Raw genomic sequence first — 14,932 nt, forward strand, 5'->3', positions numbered from 1 at the left:
AAGGCAGATACGGTGGCCGACTGAGGAGAGGTGGGCGTACTCCTGAAGTACCATGGTACGCAGATCACCGACGACGCTCGGGTGGTATGCTGACTGGAGTGCCAAAGACGCCTGCTGTCTGTGAGGACGACCAACGCATCAGGCACACATCCTGCGGTATGCCGCAGAGCGGTGAGCAGACCGAGCAGCTCCGCATCCATGGAGGACACTGTGTAGGGAAGTCGGAGGGCGAGGTCACGGTTTTTCTGGGAGACGTAGAAGGCCGCTGCTGATGATTCGTTCGCTACCGACCCATCAGTATATATGGCGCGGCTCTGCGGATAGGCCCAACTGAGATGCTCGAGCGCGGGCTGGCGGGCCACAGGCACATCGTTGTTCCTCTGGAGGCCAGGGATACTGGCACATACCTCGGGTCTAGCAAGTGTCCACATCGCCGGGGCGTGCAAGGGCAGGGAGAACTGTGCAGGGACGGACACTTTTAGGTGAACGGTAGCACGACCGAAGTCAGAGGCCGGGCAGTCTTCATCGACGTGGCGAAGGTAGTGAACAGGGTGCCGAGTAAGATACCGTGCGAAAACACGAAGGGCTGAGCCGTCCCGCAGGGCATCGATCGGCGGTTCGCGTGCCTCGGCTAAGACAGAGTATGTCTCGGTGGTCGAAGGGACTCCGAAGCAGACGTGGAGGCTCCTGGCTTGGCTAAAAAGGAGATCTCGATTTCTGCTTCGGCTGAGGCCATGCAAGATGGGAAGGCTATACCGGATAGAACCCAGCACGAGGGATTGGTGGACACGGCGGAGGTCGGAGAAGGACGGGCCCCATCGCGAATCAGCAAGGCAACGAAGAACCGCCACGAAAGTGTTAATCTTGGTGGTGAGAGTCTTAATGTGGCGAGTCCAGGAAAGGTCTCGGTCGAGTACCACGCCCAGATACTTGCAGTACGGGACAAATGGCAGAGGTGAGCCTTCAATGACGACGGAAATCTCTTGAATGATCGACGAGTGAACACCATGGCCACAGTCTTGCTGGGTGAAACAGAGAGGCGAGGTACGCGACGATGATAGTTAAGCCTCAGTGCAGTCGATGCTGAATGGTGTCGCGGCGAGAGGCAGATGTCCATAAGCAGATGTCGGCATATAGCGTGAGACGCGTGTGGTGGGGTGCAGTGCATTATTTAGGAAGGGGCTTGTTGTATTGGTGGTACTGATACCGACGGGAAGTGAAACATGAATGAACAGATATGAATGAGAAAGAGCCACATTGATGAGACACTTGAGCAAGAAAATACATGTATTGAAGAGGACCTCTGGGTTCATTTACAGTGTGCCCTTGAGCATTCCCTATGATGGCTATAATAATGAAGCTCCTGATGACGCTAATCCCACACTGTAAATTTCAGAACACCTTTTTTGGTGTGTTTGGGGTGTAATTAGGGTGTAACATTGCATATACTCCCCTATTACACCTCCTATGGAAAAAACAGTCACCAGAAGTGGTGTTAATGGGGCGTTAGTGTTTCGAAACACCCTCTTTCCAACGTGTTATCACATTTTGGTGTAAATATGGTGTAAATGAACAACATATATACTAATAATGTTTTTGTGGACATTATGTCAGATGTCAGACCAATACAGTGTGGTAAGCAAGTGCAGTGCATATTCAACAAAAAAGAATTACGATAAAGGATTGGCAGAGCAAGAAGTTATGTATTCACAGAACAGAGGAAGACAGCATTTGCATAACGAATACAAGGGTACATACTGCACTAACAAACAGGAAAACATGAAGAACTGTATGTTCAAGTGAACAAAATTTGTACTAATATCTGTATTTATTTATTTTATTTTTATTATATTTTACAGCATTTTTATTTTATTTTATTTATTTATATATATTCATCTGTATCATCCGTATCATTTATGTATCTGTATCAGTTTGGCTTACAGTGGTTGCTGAAATTAGATTGCTGGGATTCCAAAGCCCAACCATGGCATCTTCAGACATTCCTCAGACGCGTTCGCGGACTTCATTTCGCCGTGTCTCATATACGACACATGGTGCACTCCATTTACACCCTTTCCAGAAGGGTGTACAGATTCCACTGGGTGTAGGATTACACCAAAAAGGGAGTCAGTTATGATACCGTTGAAATACACCAATTTGGGTGTAAGGAATACACCTTTTCTGAGGGGTGTAACTTTTCCAAAGGGTGTTGATATACACCAAAAAGGGAGTCAGTTATGATACCGCTGAATTACACCAAAAAGGGTGTTTTGAAATTTAGTGTGCAACCGGTATGCTATTTCTCATGAATTTCTGTTACCTCATAATGACTGTTTTGGACCATAAGGTAGGAGAAGTCGAGGAGTCCAGTGATTTATCGGAACCCCCTGCACCTTCAATAACACCCAAGTGTTTGGCGCCACACCCCTAACTTTTTACCTGTGCATTCCCTACAAAGTGGAGACCTTGCTATCCCCCCAATTTTTTACAACCGACCCCCACATTCTGAATAAACAACTGTCAGGGACAGTAAGCGCGCGACACAAGCAGCACAAGTAAAATATGTGCTACGCAGGGATGAAGGCTTAGGAAGGGATGTACCCCCTTGTCTTAGTCCCCGCCAATTCAATTCCTAAGTTCCTTAACTTTCTTGTCGCCACGTGCAGTTGGTGTCCCTTGTTGGAAAATATAGACACGTTCACTTATTCCTACACTCCATCTCAGCTTCAACCTTCATCGGGAACAACAAAAACGTATTCATTTCACATGTACTTGCTTCGAATCATAATAGGCACTGGGACCGCACACGTGTACTTTAGGTATCGAATCAGGTTGAATCAGGTTTGACACAGGTTGTAAATGTGGAGCCGCGTTTACGTCAACTCGAGAAAACCGGGTCGAGTTGGTTTATCGCAGCAGCTCCTCCCCCGTCAGGCCGTGTCAACCAATCATAGCGATAAGTCAACTAGACCCGTTTCTGTCGGGTTCATGTAACCGAGGCTTGGGTCGTACGACCCACATGTACAACCTGTGTCAAACGTGATTCAAACTGATGTTTACACCTGATGTGTGCACATATAGGCTCCGAGCGCTTGACAGGAGGCGCCAGCGGCGATACGAACTGCAGCGCCGCGGTTTATGAGACAGGAAATAACTAGGAGGACACTCCCGTGGGGAGAAGGCGCGAGATCGCCCCTATCGTATAGGCGTTGAAGCTGTCAGTGGATTTCCGTGGCGCTTGCGGTAATTTTCACTTGTGGATTTCGGGAGTTGAGAGAGTGGAAAGTGTACTTCAGACCTTCGACGTTGAAGAAAGGCGAAGCCGAGTACCGTGTGGGCAAAGGAATGAGGATTGCTCCTGACTTCCAAGATACGCATCATGTTCATTTGAGACGCACTGATGGCACTTGGTACTTCAACTGAACAAGCGATACAATCGAATAAATGCATAGCTACTGACACCGTACATTATGACGTACTGTAATCGTATCAGTTGTGAACATGCATGTAATGCAGTCAAGTAACCCGACTTTTTCGTTTCAAGTTGTAAGCCGCCTGCTGCACCTGTCGAACGTACCCAAATACAAATTGCAATGTATGTGCTTGTCCTAAGCCAGTGCGTTTTCCCCGTGTATAGACCACTTGCACCCCTACGTCATCGATTACGTTTCGCCACCGCGCAAAGCATGCTGGTGGGCACCTATCAACCTTATCAGCCTTTTCGGCCTATCAGCAGACGCGTTTTTCCCGCTTCTTGCCAACCAGAGCAAAATATAACCTCGAACCGGTCTTCTCGGGACGCCACATGTTTGTAAACAGAAAGTGGTCTATACACACGGTAACCAGCTACCACTTATGGTTCACAGGGATGATGCATTCCTGTTTGAAGCTGTTCCTCACTTTCAGGAATTTAATTTATGTTATCTTCTTCCAGCATTAGCTAAGGAATAAGCATAAATATATACAATACTATCTGAGGATTTATTGACCTTTAAAGATATTACATTGCAATTTCACAAGCACTGATATTACGTGCATAATCTTATCCATGTGTTCATGCATATGGGTGGGTCCCCCGTTTTAACGTTGTCGACGAAATGGTCGCTGCAGATTCGCGAGTCCTGTGTCGACTGCAAGTTTTGGCAACCGTCGCCTCTACAAACATGCACAATTGTTAATTAAATTTTACACAATGATCTGTTACCGATAGCTAAGTGAAGGGCGAAGCTGACACTCACTCATTGGTAAAGACCAAACACAAAATCAAAAAAAAAAAAAAAAAAAAAAAAACGGTCTGACAAGCGACGCGGCACCGTGGCAGACTATGCTAGCTTCGCTACGTATGGCGGACGGCTACTCCCAGTTGTTCGGAGAGGCAACGCGTGGGGGCGCAGGTAGAAAAACAACACCTTTATATTATGATCCTGATTTGAGGATTTCTTCTCCAGGGGCGATACTCTACTCCGTACATGTAGAAAGTTCGTTCAGCATCTAAGGTAGCATAGATCAGTTTCGAACAGAGTAATGGTCCTCAACGAGCAGTGACACACAACGTAGGCACTCAGCGAACCCTATGTATCCAATATCCCCCAGATAGATGATGATAACGATGCGGGGTTTACGTACTGCTCGCGACACGGTTGTCTGAAATTAGCGTCCCGCTGTTTATCTCACCTTATATCTCCACGTGTTGCAAGACCATTCGTTTCGAGTAATAAACATGTGCACCATGTTGTCAACTTTTAAATACAATATTGACACAACATTTCGGAGGGACACCAAGGAAGGCAACGTACTGCCCGCGACACGGTTGTCTGAAGTTAGCGTCCTGCTGTTTATTTCACCTTAAATCTCCACGTGTTGCAAGACCATGGACCATGTACCTGCATTCATAGAAGACAGTTATCTCTGCTTCATCATCAAAGCCAAGAACTCGCAACCCTTCTGACAGACAGCACAGTGGCAGCTGCATCGGCCCTTGCCACCAGTCTAACTATGCAGAAAGCGACTCTGCCTCAAAACATTCCAGCGCCTGTCGTAATAGCCAAGCAAGAGAGTGAACCATCTTCTCCCATTGCCGTACAGTCTCTGGGTGGCAGACAGAGCGTATCAGCTGATGAGCAAGATGTCGGAGCAACAGAACAACACCTTGACACGAAACTCAACAGCCAGAGCAGCGGAAAGCAGTAATAAACATGTGCACCATGTTGTCTACCTTTAAATACAATATTGACACAATATTTCGGAGAGCAAGCAAGGAAGGCAACGTTCTGCTCGCGACACGGTTATCTGAAATTAGCGTCCCGCTGTTTATCTCACCTTAAATCTCCACGTGTTGCAAGACCATTCATTTCGAGTAATAAACATGTGCACCATGTTGTCTACCTTTAAATACAATATTGACACAACATTTCGGAGGGCAACCAAGGAAGGCAACGTTCTGCTCGCGACACGGTTGTCTGAAATTAGCGTCCCTCTATTTATCTCACGTAAATCTCCACGTGTTGCAAGACCATTCGTTTCGAGTAATAAGCATGTGCACAATGTTGTCTACCTTTAAATACAATATTTACACAATATTTCGGAGAGCAACCAAGGAAGGCAACGTTCTGCTCGCGACACGGTTATCTGAAATTAGCGTCCCGCTGTCTATCTCACCTTAAATCTCCACGTGTTGCAAGACCATTCGTTTCGAGTAATAAACATATGCACCATGTTGTCTACCTTTAAATACAATATTGACACAACATTTCGGAGGGCAACCAAGGAAGGCAACGTTCTGCTCGCGACACGGTTGTCTGAAATTAGCGTCCCGCTATTTATCTCACGTAAATCTCCACGTGTTGCAAGACCATTCGTTTCGAGTAATAAGCATGTGCACAATGTTGTCTACCTTTAAATACAATATTTATACAATATTTCGGAGAGCAAACAAGGAAGGCAACGTTCTGCTCGCGACACGGTTATCTGAAATTAGCGTCCCGCTGTTTATCTCACCTTAAATCTCCACGTGTTGCAAGACCATTCGTTTCGAGTAATAAACATGTGCACCATGTTGTCTACCTTTAAATACAATATTGACACAACATTTCGGAGGGCAACCAATGAAGGCAACGTTCTGCTCGCGACACGGTTGTCTGAAATTAGCGTCCCGCTATTTATCTCACGTAAATCTCCACGTGTTGCAAGACCATTCGTTTCGAGTAATAAACATGTGCACCATGTTGTCTACCTTTAAATACAATATTGACACAACATTTCGGAGAGCAACCAAGGAAGGCAACGTTCTGCTCGCGACACGGTTATCTGAAATTAGCGTCCCGCTGTTTATCTCACCTTAAATCTCCACGTGTTGCAAGACCATTCGTTTCGAGTAATAAACATGTGCACCATGTTGTCTACCTTTAAATACAATATTGACACAACATTTCGGAGGGCAACCAATGAAGGCAACGTTCTGCTCGCGACACGGTTGTCTGAAATTAGCGTCCCGCTATTTATCTCACGTAAATCTCCACGTGTTGCAAGACCATTCGTTTCGAGTAATAAACATGTGCACCATGTTGTCTACCTTTAAATACAATATTGACACAACATTTCGGAGAGCAACCAAGGAAGGCAACGTTCTGCTCGCGACACGGTTATCTGAAATTAGCGTCCCGCTGTTTATCTCACCTTAAATCTCCACGTGTTGCAAGACCATTCGTTTCGAGTAATAAACATGTGCACCATGTTGTCGACCTTTAAATACAATATTGACACAACATTTCGGAGGGCAACCAAGGAAGGCAACGTTCTGCTCGCGACACGGTTGTCTGAAATTAGCGTCCCGCTATTTATCTCACGTAAATCTCCACGTGTTGCAAGACCATTCGTTTCGAGTAAAAAACATGTGCACAATGTTGTCTACCTTTAAATACAATATTTACACAATATTTCGGAGAGCAACCAAGGAAGGCAACGTTCTGCTCGCGACACGGTTATCTGAAATTAGCGTCCCGCTGTTTATCTCACCTTAAATCTCCACGTGTTGCACGACCATTCGTTTCGAGTAATAAACATCTGATCCCACTTATCTGCGATTTCAGACAACCGTGTCGCAAGCAGTACGTCGCGAGACACACAAGAGGTGGCTTTGCAGCGGGATTCGAAAGTGGTGACCAACTCAAGTGTGGTGGGGTGGCCGGGCGCAATAGTTCGGTCTACGTCTCTCTCTCTCTCTCTCTTCTTTTCTTTTTTGTCCTTTTGGGCAACCGAGACCACATCCTCACCTACGTTTATATACGTTTATTTCGGAAATATACGTGGAAAATGCTATGCCAGATGAAAGGTTCGTGCAGTTTGTGCCTCACCAGGGACATAAGGCTGAGGACATGCTTGAGGCTTTAATGAAGTTCAGAATGAAGACACACATGGTACAGATATCAAGGACTCTCGTGGGCAGCCCTACGACAATGCTGCGTCTATGAGCGGAAAATACAGAGGCCTCCAAGCACTGATACGGCAGAAGGCCCCTCTGGCCATGTGGGTCCCTTGTTCAGCGTGCTCTTTGAATCTGGTGGCAATATCAGCTGCAGAGCACTGCCCCGCTGCTGTTGCCTCTTTCGACTTCCTGGAGCAGGTGTACGAATTATTTACAGCGTCCACGCATAGATACAAAATGCTCAACGATGAATGCTCACCAGCACGGTTTCCGACGACTGCTCGAAAAAACAGCTCGTTCCAGTGCCTAAAATAGCCACCAGTCCAAGATTATTCTGCAGAGCGGGTACGGGGGGAGCCTTAGTCAGGGGCTACCCTTTTTTCTTAAAAGCGCTGGAGGATATTGCTAACAGTGAAGATGATACTAGTGAAGTGTGCTTCAAGGCCGGCAGCCTCGCTGACAGAATGACTAGACTTGAAACAAGAATTTATGGCGCGTTTTGGTACGATATTTTAGACTGGGTGGACAAGGCCAGCAAAGCATAGCAAAGTGCAAAGATCGATCTGAACAGCGCAGCTTTGTTAGTGATGGTGCTCAAAGATACCACTGCCACACTACCGTGAATCATTTGAGCACTACCGCGTGACTGGGGAAGATTTAACCTGCACAAGGGAATTCGCTGCGGTGAGAAGGCGGCGACACTGTATGCGGCTGTATCCGCTAGGCTATGGAACGATCCCGGAGGCAGTGTTTAGTTGCGCTTCAGAGGAATTTCGTGTAAAGAACTTCCTCGGAGTAGTGGATCAGTTTGTAGTTTCTCTAGATCAGCGGTTGGTCGCTACACAGGACTGTCGTCCAGGTTTGGCGTATTTGGTGAGCCCCATAACCTTGACACCGGAGAAATCAGGAAGACGGCGTGTTATCTAGCAGGAGTGTACAAAGCAGATTTGGATAATCGTTTTCCTGATGAGATGGTACAGTTTAGTAACTTTGCAGGTGCATTTTTGCAAGATGAGGTAGGCAGCCAGGAACTGTTTCTCTACACGCTCATAATTGAGAAGGGTGTAAAGGAAGTTTTTACTTCGAATGTAAAGGTTGTCCTTCGTATGCACCTCATTCTGATGCTCAGTAACAGTTCTTGTGAGCGCGTATTCTCCAAATTGAAGTTCATAAATAACAATCATCGGGCAGCCATGACGCACAGGGGATTAAATGCTTTATCACTGCTATGCATAGAAAGCGACATTATGAGAGAACCTGATTTTACGGGACTAGTCGACTCGTCATTGATTTTTCGGCTAAAAAGTCCCGAAGGGTGCCGATGTACGCTAGTAGCATAATGTAGCCTTGACAGGCGAAATACTGCTTTTAGCAACAGAAAGGTAATAAAAGAACCAACCACTGTACGTTGTATGGTTTCGTGTACAGGGTGTCCCGGAAAACGTGTCATTGAATTATAACAAAAAAACTACACCATCTACAGTACCATGCGGTGAACGGCATTTGTTCTTAGTAGTTTTTTGCCGCCTACTGATGTGAATGTCATGTAACGTAAGTTTAATTATGTAAATTCACCAATATGAAGAGCGTGCCGAATTTACTCAAATTAATGATAACTGAGTGATACTGAGGGGCTACCCCGTCCGAAAAGGCCAGCACCTGACGATTGTCCCAATAGCCGAACATCCCATTTACATAATTCATCAAATTCATTCATCAAATATTTACCTAATTAAACTTAAGTTACATGACAATCACATCAGGAGGAGGCAAACACATAGTAAGAACAAATGCCGTTGACCACAGGATTCTACGTGGCGTAGTTTTTTTTCTTTTTTTTTTATTAGTATAATGCAATGACACGTTTCCTGGGACACCCTGTATATGACAGGATGTAGTCACACTATGGTAAAGCACTTCTGTGGAGGGCACCACAATTTTCCTCTATGAACGCCCACGAACCGTTCTCAGCAGTCAGAAGGCAGAGGGGCCCCTACCGAGCAGGCTGCCCTAGGCCGCCACCACTGTAGATCAGGCACTGCTGGTGCTGCTTGTGTCGCGCGCTTGCTGACCCCGACTTCTCCTGCTTTACAGTGCGAAACGGTCATTCCGAGGTAACAAATTCATGAGATTAGGAGACCTATTGAGATTAGCCAGGAAGCTCCATCACAAGGAATCACAAAGAATGCTCCAGGGCACGCATTAAATTAGCCCAGGGTTCACCTTATGAAAAAGTTTCTTTTCTTGCTCAAGTGTATCACCCAGTGTGGCTCCTTCTTTTTCTTTGTTTTTACTTCCGTGTTAGCGCCGCGAAGCAACTATGGCTATGAGCGCCGTACAGATACGAACAGATGGAGAGCGGACAGCAGAAAGAAGTGGGGGACGGGGGTTAGTATGCCATCCTGCGCAGACTTCGGGGAACTGTGCCGACATTTGACTGGAAAGTCTGTCGGGAAACCCAGGGAATACCCTAGATAGCACACTCGGTGCGGGGATTCGAATCCGCGAACTTCCCAGTCTCGGCGTGGAAATCCTAACCAGTATGCCACAGGAGCCCTTTCTTGGCTTTTTCTCTTACAGGTGGCTCTTTCTCATTCATTTTATTTTTGAAGCATGTTCCACTCTCCGCCTGTACCGGTACGACCAATACAACATGTCCCATTCCAAATAATAATAGGACGAACCTCGCGGTGGACACATGGCTGAAAAACGACCTTTCCTGAATTCAAGTGCTTTCCGTCGTTTGAGCACGTCGCTTCCACATTTTTGTCTTTCCAGACGAGAAGATTTCCGCGATAGGTTAGCAGACTATGATAAGCGCGGACGCGCGACCGAAGGCGGGCTGGAGCAGCGCGCTCATTTTCTTGTTAGTTTGGTTTCGTCACTGATTATCCTCTCCCATTTCGGAGCCAATCCACGGAGGCCTCCTCAAAAGGCAGAGTTGTACGATAAGTGGCCTCAGTTGTTGACTTCCATATAGAAAATAGAAGGAATTCGGTCGTCGAGTGGGGTAAACGTTGAGGAACATGAGCTCATCTTGTGGTGACTCATGTACATCATACAGAAAAGATTACACAGCCCATAGCTCTTAGCTCATGAGCCTATACTGCAACGACATTTTCCGAGGAAAGAACAGAACGGAATGTGAACGAAAAGTTGCCAGAACGAGATGTGTTTTTCAGTGCATGAGCAAATAATCCAGTTCAGACGTCTTAATCGATCATTAGCCGGTGACCAAGTATGGATCAGGATCACATTTTAGGATTGATATTTTAAAGTGGATCGTCATGATCCTTGTCATGGCTGTACATATCTCTTCCACCCTAATTGAATAATTTACTAATTGACTATTGACCAAGAATATGCGCTCGTGAACAAAATGAAGTTAAGACAAGTTTGCGTAGCGGTGTCTAAACGTAACGAGATACAAACAGAAGCTTTGCTGGAACGCAATACCGAAAATACCCCACGTAGTTCATTTGCATAACAGTACGCACAGTGAGAGATGCCATCACATAATTGTATTTAGAGAGAGAAAAGAAAGAGAAGGAAAATAGGGAGCACCTTTCACAAATTATAAAGAAAGCGTATATCATGCGTTCATAAAATAATACACTACTTCACAACTAACGTGAAAAAAGTGAGTTTTAGTATAACGTACGCTGTCGCCATGCGCAAAGCTCTGCTTGTGTCTTGCGCGTGCGCAGAGCCACAAACGCCATCCCTTACGTACGCAAAGGCAATAGCGTTCGTTATACTAAAACTCACTATTATCACGTCGTTTTTGCGTCGCGAGACAACTATGGTCATCATGAGCGACACCAGAGTGATCGGTCTGTGAGTTAATTTTGCCACTTGAGGGTTCTTTAACGTGCGGCGAAATTTCAACGCACGACACACCGCATCTCGCGGAAGAAGGTGTGTCTAAGTGGCCTGTACGCAGGGCCAGTGACAGGGGCAAGGGCCGGAGGGCAGCCGGAGATGGAGCCCCGGCCCCTCTTCAGGGGCCCCCCCGCGACCCCAGGCCCGACGGTTACTATAGCACCAGGGATTAAGCCAATGCGGTTTACTGTGACACACGTTTATGGACACGCGTACTCATATAAACCAGAAATACTTAGACTATGTTGTCGAGACGCTAGGAGGGGGGCCCGGGCAGGACTCATTCCCCGTGTCCCGTAATTTCTCTCGCCGGCCCTGCCTGTACGCTGCCGCCATGCCTACCCCGTGCCTATGCCAACGTACGTAACACCTATACCTAAGCTCAATGTCTCTTACAAGAACTTGGGATGTGTAACACCCACCTGCACAGGGTAGTGACTATTTACCAAAAGGAGTCAGAGTGCCCGCTTGTTCTTCTACTTTGGCACTCTTCTGTCCGTAAGACTCAAGCTTCTCAACCACCTAAAGGACCCTGACTATACCAGCACCGGAACGATGCATGGCAACCCGATTCCAAAGGAGCGCGAGACGCCATCAACAACAAATAAATTAACGATAATGAATGGGGAAATTCGCCACGTGAGGTGCGGCCCATTACCCCAAAAACGCCATCAAAAACGCTCATAAAGTGTTCAAAATGTGATGTGGAACTGTATGTCCCATGTTTTAAACATTTCCAACAATTCGAGGGCGAAACGAAAACCAGAACAAGCCACCACAGTGTGGGATTGTATCCGGGAAAGCTTAGCATGACCATAGGGAACAAGCTTTTTCTAAGCTCACACTTTATATAAAGGATGTTGTTTCTCGCCCTGCGTGATACAATAGTACAACGGACGTATTACCTACAATGGTTTACGTTAGTTTTCAGGCGTCAAGTTAATTCTGGCTTTAAAGGGTTAACGTCGCTCCTGGAGGATGGCGCGAAAAAGAAACTTACACCCTGCCCACCTGCTGCCACGCTGCTGCCACCCTGCTGACGTCCTCGGTCAGGCTCGATCCCGCAACCACGGGACAAGTAAGCGGACGATCAGTATATTGTATTAAGGGCAGCGATAAAAGAAAGCGGTGTTCACATAACGTTCGTTAGAAATATTACGTCATCCGTGACTGATGCTCCACAGACCTTCCTGAAGCTACAACATGATGTCAGCACAAAGACCGTAGCAAATGGCACAGTACTGGATCTCCTTCGATGCAATAACCAGTAGCTGTACATAATGCAGCACCAGCGCATCTGTTTTTAACGCAGAACCCTCCAACCAACCTACCGACCAACTAACCAACTAAGGCTGCTTGGCTGGACTCGTTGGTACATGTCATCCAGAATACTAGGCGCAACGTACGAGACCCGGAAACAGGACACACCTTCAAGGAGCTCGTGTCATGTGTTCTGTCTCTCTGTTTCGCCCGTAAACGCTCGGTGTTCTGGTCAACCAACCAGATCAGCTACCGCACCGCACCACGGAGTCGAATTTTCAGCGCATTGTACTGCTTGGGCAGATACCCAACTGGACCCATATACACAACCACAAGCACAACTCAAGGTCATGTACATCACACGTTAAAACAGGCCAAAAGGTACACGTCTAAGACTATACATATATACAAGCAAATTGACAGAATAATAAGCTACGTTATTATACTGTCTCATTGCTACACAATCGGTATCTACCTACACGGAACGAACGGGCATGTACTCACACACACACACACACACACACAAAAAGACTAGGTACGTACTGCGCTTCGCAGGCTCCGCTGTGGCCTCTGAGATATCGCTGCACGCGTGCCGTACGCTCGAAGCCAGAAATCGGTCGCATCTTCGGAAGATCTTTATATACATACAACTCTCGCGAAGACGTCTTCCCTTAATTTGTATAATAACTCGTCGTAACACCCTGCAGCGTGCGTCTAGGCGTGAGTTATGCCCCGTAATTGTCCGTTGCATAACGCAAACACGGGTCGTGCTGTCGCTATTAAACCGGACATGACCATCTTCACAGCCAGAGTATAGCGTCGCTTTTTCTGTTTAATGTTACCCCATTCGTCATTACTGTTTGTCTTACAGTACCATTACGCTCAATCTAGCGTAAAACGGTTTGCGAGTGTACGCAACGTTGGTGATTGCGACGTCGAATAATTGGTATGGCGATCGCGTACATTTTTTTCTCACTCGTTGTATACGTGTGCAACTTCGCATTAACCTCTCGATTTGAACTTGGGGAGAAAATGGCGAATTCTCGGTAAGACGTCACGAGGGACGCATCTTAAGTGTGCGACCCACTGCAGTGCCCATGAAAATATGAATCGCGCGGGGATACCTTCGATTATGGAGCGGCGATAAAGCTTCAGCGATGTGTGTCCACGGTGTCGGCACATATGCCCTTATGTTAAAGGTACCGCAAAACAGTAGAGGAGCATTCTCAGAATGTGTATCTATTGGATAGCTTGAGCACTCAGTACTCTTACGACATAATTTTCGTCCCAGTCGCACACATAGTTTTCCAGATAATTAAAATTGAAAATAATTGCCGGTAACACTGTGTCGAACTTGTCCTCAACTGCACATTGCTCGTCAATTACGGCGGCAAAACTACGTTGCATGCGGACAACAATGGGTCTGAAACAAAAGAAGTTGACTACGTGTCGGGAATTTAGCCGTCAGGAGCAGCAAGTCAGTCGGGAACATAGATCACAGTTGTTTGACGAACTGTGAATTACTTCCCATCAGACGTCGCACACAGCTGTTTCATGGCAATTTTGCTAGCAAATGAAAAATGTTAAGTCGGTCACATTTGCAACTTGTTGCGCTAGGTTTACAAGCAGCAAGCTGTTAAGCTACGTCTTCAACATAAGCTGCCTGTCCGCTTTTTACGATATCCTCTAAAAGTGCGGAGTGCAGAAATAGACATCCATCCCATAGAACGCCTCGTGTGCTACGATGTAGCCATAGCTATAGCCAGACATGGTGCAAGTGCTAAACGAACTATGGGATTTCAGCGAGTGTCTCAGAAGGCTGTCACAAATAACTCGCTACTACGTTACTTCCCATTTAGAATATAAACCTAGCTACAGATTCTTCTTGTCAGTCTGGGAAGAGTGCATACGACAGCGTCTCCCAGCGTGCCTAGGTGGGCAGTAACAGCAATACCCCGTATTATAATGCTATTGGTGTAATGCTTACGAGTATCTGCACTGTATGACACGTAAAATAATTCTTGGAATGTATTTGAAGCGACTACCCCTGGCATAATATTACTGAGAGTTCCTACTCGTTAGTCCAATTTGATCCAAAATGTGTCCCTCTGGCAAAAAAAAGAAAAAAAAAGATCTACGTCAAAATTGTCAACTTGGGGTTCAAATGTAAATATAAATATGACTTATTGAGTAAAATCTATCCATTTGGCGTCTCAGTACGAAGTTGCATACTCCAGTATACAGTGGCGCCTTTGGCATTACTGTGGTCGATGATGTGTCCATAAAAAGTTCTGTCAAGTATTTTTGTTTTATATTCCGTGTTAGCGCCTGTAGCTAACACTACAGGTACACTAAAGCTCCTGTATA

At 46.3% G+C, this 14,932-nt stretch overlaps 1 long non-coding RNA gene across 1 annotated transcript in view; it reads right to left on the reverse strand.

The window, feature by feature from the left end:
• Window positions 1–13,175, reverse strand: part of LOC135399369 (uncharacterized) — an 88,143-nt gene extending 74,968 nt beyond the window's left edge. Inside the window, exon 1 of the long non-coding RNA XR_010424251.1 lies at window positions 13,109–13,175. This is a non-coding gene — a long non-coding RNA (uncharacterized LOC135399369). The remainder of the gene's footprint in view (window positions 1–13,108) is intronic.
• Window positions 13,176–14,932: the final 1,757 nt, after the last annotated feature.

Source organism: Ornithodoros turicata, chromosome 1 (assembly GCF_037126465.1).
Source record: "Ornithodoros turicata isolate Travis chromosome 1, ASM3712646v1, whole genome shotgun sequence".
In the NCBI taxonomy this organism is placed as follows: Eukaryota; Metazoa; Arthropoda; class Arachnida; order Ixodida; family Argasidae; genus Ornithodoros; species Ornithodoros turicata.